This window comes from Corvus kubaryi, unplaced genomic scaffold (genome assembly GCF_017639235.1).
Source record: "Corvus kubaryi isolate FWS band 111438036 unplaced genomic scaffold, C.kubaryi_AGA036_p1.0 37187, whole genome shotgun sequence".
Taxonomy (NCBI): domain Eukaryota; kingdom Metazoa; phylum Chordata; class Aves; order Passeriformes; family Corvidae; genus Corvus; species Corvus kubaryi.
Window position 1 is genome coordinate 1,301,491 of NW_024581053.1, and position 6,337 is coordinate 1,307,827.

Sequence of the window (6,337 nt, forward strand, 5' to 3'; positions counted from 1 at the left end):
TCCAGTGGCTCCTCCAGCCATTGTGAGAGCTCCAGTGGCTCCTCCAGCCATTGTGACAGCTCCTGTAGTTACTCCAAGCACTGTGGCAGAGCCAGGGGCTACTCCCAGCACTGTGACAACTCCTGTGAACTCCCTGGCACCACAGGGACTGACCACTGTGTTCAGGACCAGGAATTTTTTCATTCCCTTCTCTTCTTCATTCATCTTCTCTGCTTCCTCCTCTGCCCAGATCTGGCCCTTGTGCCGTGTGCCCTCAGCTGCCCTGGGGGCTCTGTCGGGGCCCCTGGCAGCCACATCCCCCTGTCCCAGCACTCCCAGGCTCCTTTCCCACAGCCCAGCTGGGAATGCAGCCCAGGCCCATCCTCAGGCATGGCTGAGCACTGCTCTGCTCAGACTGAGCTTTCCCATTTCCCAAAGTCAGCTGATTGGTTTTTAACTGATTTCGTTTCCCCTTCAAAAGAGGGCCCGTGACCCAGGACCACCCAAAGCAAAGGGGTGGGGCTCAGGGGCCAGCTGGGGGAGCCCACAGATGCTTCCCAGGGGATTGCTCCTCTCCTGCTCACTGCCAGTCCTGGCTTCCCCCTGGCTGAACCCAGAGCAGCTCTGTGAGCTCAGAACAGGGCACAGGGGCCACATCAGCAGCTGCAACAGAGGGATTAGGGTGGTCCAGGCCCCTCGGCACCTGCACAGAGCATTTTTGGGTACGAAGCCACAAAAGCCACTTTTGTGACTGTCCCTGTCCCTGCTGCTTCTCCTCCCACCAGGGTCAGTTCCTGGATTCTTCACAGCACCTCCTGTGCACGGTCTCTGTTCAAAGAACAACCAACACAGGCCTTGAAACAGTGAAAATATAAAAACCCTCCCAAAATGCATTTTCAATATTCCCCCTTCAGGAATATTGTAATATTGATATAACAAACACTAATGCTAAAATATACAAAAATATCGATTTATTTGAATATATAATAATATACAATAGATTATATATGATACAGCTTTATAGACAACACATAAAAAATATAAAATACAATGTATAGTATAAAAACGTCTAAAGAGGTAGATTTGCTGAATTTATAAAACTTTTCCCTGCTCTTTCCCAAAGCACTTCCCCAAACAGAAGAACTGAGAGGACTCTAGAATCTCTTAAATTCTCGATGTTTTTTAATTACACCAAGACCCAAATTTGCATGTTGCAGTGGTTTTGGTGTTTTTAATCGAGTTTTCAATCGAGCTGTTCTCCAGGAGATGCTCTGATGCTGCCCAGTGCCCACATCTGCTGGGCATCCCTCTGTGGCCAAAGCCCCGGGGCAGGAGGTCACTCTGCACAAGGACAGCGGGGCCAGGAGGGGTCAGGGCCCTGCTGACGCTGAAGGGTGTCCAAGCACAGCCCCGAGCTCGGGCCGGAGCTCCGGCAGGAATTCTGGGGAGCTGGGGACATCTCCTGGCCGCGGGATGGAGCAGCACGGCCGGAAAATCCCCGCACAGAGAGCTCTGCAGCTCCTCCTCTCCCCGGACACTGGGACACGGCCACTGGACTCCAGCTCAAGGGAGCACACTCGTCTGACAGAAAAATAGAAAAAAAAGAGTCTTTTCTGAAAGTGACTAAAACCCACTTGTTTTAAATCACAACATCTCCCTTAAGCACCCTGAACACCAAAGCAGAGCCTGCCTGGCGCTCCTGGCCACATTTTATTTCACAAGTCTGACCTTCCTATTCAACCTCTCTAAATATACACCACAATCAGCATTTCCAGCTGATTAATCCGTCTATCAAATAGCGATGTCTTCTTTCCACACCTCTTCTGGTTTCTGTGCAAGACTCCTCACAAATGTGAGTGATATCCAGAAAGTCAGCATTCCTGGCTGCTTTTCCACCCCTGCCTTTGGAATGGAGTGGAACCCTGGGAATCCTGCCCCATTAACGGCCCTCACAACCCGCACAGATCTCTCCCAAGGAGAAAAGGGGGCAGAAGATGCTGAAATTGTGATTAAAACCCAATTAAAGGAAATTTGACTGGCCCCGCTCACGGGGAGTCACGCAAACAGCACAACCTTTCCCTGGAAAATTCCAGCGGCATCTTAATTAAGGCCGGAAGGGGCCGGAAGGGGCAGGAATGCCGTCCCCAAGCCACGGAGCGTCCTGCCCGCAGTTGTCACTTGGGATCAACCCTGAGAGCATTAAACCACAGCCCTGCGCCCCAGAAACGGCTTCAGAGCAGCTTTCAAAGGAGGTGAAACTCACTGAGTGGTGATCAAACGTAAACCAGATTAATTCCAGGGAAACCCTCCCAGTCCCAGGCCCTGGGACAATAAATTTGTGATCAGTGGTGCAGGAAGGTTAATGAAAGGAAGGGCTGCTGCAAGAACAGGACCTGGCCGACGTGGGCTGTCACATCAGGGCTGGATTAGATATGGAAAAGCAGCACAAACCAGGGAAGTGTCACTGCTCAGCTTCATCAAACTCCAGGCGCCGATTTTTCTAATGCAGGAAAAGCTGAGTGTCAGCTCCAGGCACATTCCAGGGTGGGCTCTGCCACCTCCGGAATCCCAAAGCTGGGCCAGGACTCTGCAAGGATTCCAGAGGGACCCCGAGCTGGGAATGGCAGCTGAGCCCTACAGACCCTGGGGGCTCCGGGCCTGAGACCAGCCCCTGTCAAGCTCCTGCCGAGATCCCTCCAAGCTCCCTCCAAGACCCCTCCAAGGTCCCTCCAAGGTCCCTCCAAGACCCCTCCAAGCTCCCTCCAAGGTCCCTCCAAGGTCCCTCCAAGGTCCCTCCAAGACCCCTCCAAGGTCCCTCCAAGTCCCCTCCAAGTCCCCTCCAAGGTCCCTCCAAGGTCCCTCCAAGCCCCTTCCCTACAGACCCACAGAACCCAGGCTCAGGCAAGAGAGGGAAGTTGGATTCACTGGCACAAGATTCAGGCCCTGAGCTGTCTCTGCCTGCACCCCTGAAAACCAGACCCACACGGACAATAGGGAAGGGGTGGGAGTTCACACCTCAGGAGGAAATGGCAGAGTCATTTTGCTGCCCATGGCCTGGCTACCAGCTGAGGAACGAGGCTGGGTTTTTGTTACCCCTTTCCTCCTCTCTCTCCTCCAGGACTTAATTCTTTGGGCACTTTAAACACGTGGAAGGAAAAAGAGAGTCATTCCAAGTCTGTACCCAACGTGGTTTGTTATGGACACAGCACCTGTGTGGCTCCCACCATTCCCAAAAATGTCCACGTGGAGAACGCTGCATTTAACTGACCCAGAAGGGCACAAAGGGAACACAGCCAAGAAAGTCACTGGACACAGACCCCACTGCTGGCTCCCACTGCAGGGGGAGAAAAAAAGATTTCACTTCCATTACAGAAAAAAAAGAAACCAGGGGAAGCTTTAGGACCAGCTCAGCAAAGCAGAGTTCACAGATGGTAAGTGCTGGATTCTAATCTTTCCTCACAGGTTTTGGTGTTCTATTTTAGATTTTATGCTCTATTTTTGGCTCAGCAACAAGCAAGAAGTTTGTCATCCATGCTAATGGCAAAATACTACAAAAATAAAACCCTGTTTACATTCTCCCCAGCAGGCCAACACTGGACAAAGGCATTTTCCTGCATTACAACACTCAGGAGGCACAGGACACGCGACTGCTCAGCCGTGGATTTCTCAACAGGCATTTCTGTTATGAAAACACCTCTCTCGTTGTTGGAAACTTGTTTAGAGTAGAGTCAAACACTGCCAAATATTCCTCTTTACCTGTTAATGGATTAAAGGAAACTGGAAAACACAGGGCATGGAACAAATGATTTTATGGAGAAGTCAGTCAGCCGTGCAATGTTTCCATAAAACACAACCCCGGAGAGCTCCAGCCCCAGAAAGGCTCCCAACAACACCAGCACCACGTTTCATTGGGGCTTTGGACTCGTCAGAGGTGGCACTGATGCCAACAGAGAACTTTGCCCTCTATAAATACCGACAGATTGAGCAGCAATCTTTTTATTGGTCTGCTGTCGTTCAGGTGTATCTGTACAATTTCGGATACTTCACCATCCTGAAAGCAGGAGTTTAATCTGCACCTCCAAACACCCCAAAGCCAGAGAAAACACTGCCCTCAAATCCCACTGATTTGGGTCTCCTGAGACCCCCAAAACCCCAGCCCAAAAGCCCGCTGAACCCCCTCCCTGCCCGGGGCACAATGATAACCATAGTGATAACGATATTGATAACGACAATCAAAACAATAGTGATAACGATAATGATAACGACAACGAGCGCATCCTCGTCAGCACGTTCCCGTTGCCGGGGACCGATCCCCGCGGTGCTCCCGGCGGTGCCCCGGGCCCGGGGCTGCCGAGCGCGGAGCGAGAGGAGCCCCACGAGCGCTGGGGACCAGCCCCGATCCAGTCGCCAACGCCGGGGCGGCTCTGGGGAGGCGCTGAGCACCCCAGGCACCCCTCGGGTCCCGTCCGCTGTCCCGCAGGCTGGGCAGGGCTGGGGACACGCTGGGGTGGGCAGCAGGGACACGTCCCGCTCCTGCCCACGAGGACCCAGTGCCAGCAGCGCCCTGAGGGGCTCGGAGCCGCCCCCCGGCCCCGGCAGCCCCCCGGGGTGGGCTCTGTCCCCCCGGCCCGGCTCTCCGCACACCCGGAGATGCTCCCGCAGCCGCGGCCATCAAACATTCATGGCCTTGGCTGCGCTGCTCAGCCGGAGCCCCACGGCCTCTACATATTTCATTTTTACGCCATTAAAAACGCATGAAGCGACATTTCCTTTCGCCCTGTCCCTAATTCGCTTCCATCTCCCATCTCCCATCTCCGGAGCCGCTGCCGGAGGTTTCAGAGCTGCGTCGGACCGGCAGGAAGAGGCGTCCGCTGTCCTGGAAAAGGCAAACGAGGATAAGGCGGCTGCCAGGGGCCGGGGAAAGGCAGCGGGAGCCGCTGCTGGCAGAGCCGGGCAAAGGGTGGGAGCTGGAGAGAGAAGGAGCGGCCCCTTGGCACCGGGAAGCAGAGCGGGGTGCGGAGCGGGGACCCGCGGGCCCCAGGAGCGGGGCTGGGGCCATCACTGCCCCTTCGGGAGCAGCCTGTGGAGCAGAGCCGCCCATCAGGCGCCCCGGCGGGCTCCGGGGGCGGATAAGGAGATAAGGATAAGGATAATTCCCAGTGGGAGACCCCCTCGCCTCCCTCCCACCCGGCACAGCCCCGGGGGTCTTTGCTGACACAGCCCCTCGCCCCCACTCCCTGGGCTCCCAGCTTGCCAGGACCAAAGGCAGGGAGGGGCGCCGGGACAGCCGAGCTACCCCCAAGGAATCCTGGCACACACGGAGAAGGTGAGGAAGAGGAAAGGGTCCGCAGGGAGACTTGCTGGGAGATGCCCCAGGCCCGCGGTGCCAGCGGATGCTCAGGGATGTGCTGCGGGGCAGACGGGCCTGCGGGCAGGGAGGCCGGTCAGGAACAACCTGCAGCTGCTCTTATCACAACAGAAACAATCCGACTTTCAAAGGCAAATAAAAATCCTTCCACACGTTTCGGTGCCTATAAAAATGCCCGCTGAGCGCAGCCTGAGCTGAGAGCTCTGCGGCAGCAGCGTCGGCCCGGCCCGCCGGCCTGGGAGCCTCTCCCGGCTGCTGGAGGCTGCTTTTCCTCCAGCTCGGCTCTTCTGCCCGTGAACACAACGCTCGGTTTGCAGCTCTGCAGCGCGTTTGGAGGCTAAAATCAGTCGATACCAACCATTCCCTGGGGCAGGCTGGGAACGCCGGAGCCCCACGGCCGTGCCCGCAGCAGCCGCAGCCTGAGCTCCGCCGGCAGCCGGGGCCGCGGGGCCGCATCGCCCCGAATTTCCCCGCGGTTGTGCTGGAGCAGCCGCGGCCCCGGCGCCGGGCAGCGCCCGAGGGCGCACACGGCGGGGGCAGCCGGGGGTCGCTGCTCCCCGCGGCCCCGGTGTCCGCCTGGCCCCGGCTCCCGGCCCTGCCGCTCCCAGCTCCTCTCCCGGCTCCCCGGGCCCCCCAGCGGGAAGCGGTGCCAGCCCCGCTCGCTGTGCCGGGGGTTCCCTGCTCAAGGACGGGCCATGGCCGGAGCCCCGCAGCAGCTCCTGCCCCGGGCGCTGCGAAGGGAGCGAGCCCCGGGGCGGGAACGTGAAGGTTATCCTCGGGAAAAGAAAGGATTCATTCAGTGCTCGTGCTGCTGTTTGATGGTATCGCAGCCCACGGGGTGTTTACAGCCCCCCCCCCGCCCGGGCTCGGAGCGGAATTGGGGCAGGAAGGGGCGATGCGGGCGCGGAGCTGCTCCACCCCTCGCTGTATTTACCCCAAACAAAGCCCAGTGCCCTCACCTTAAAAGCGCGGGCAGGTGGCGGGGCCGGA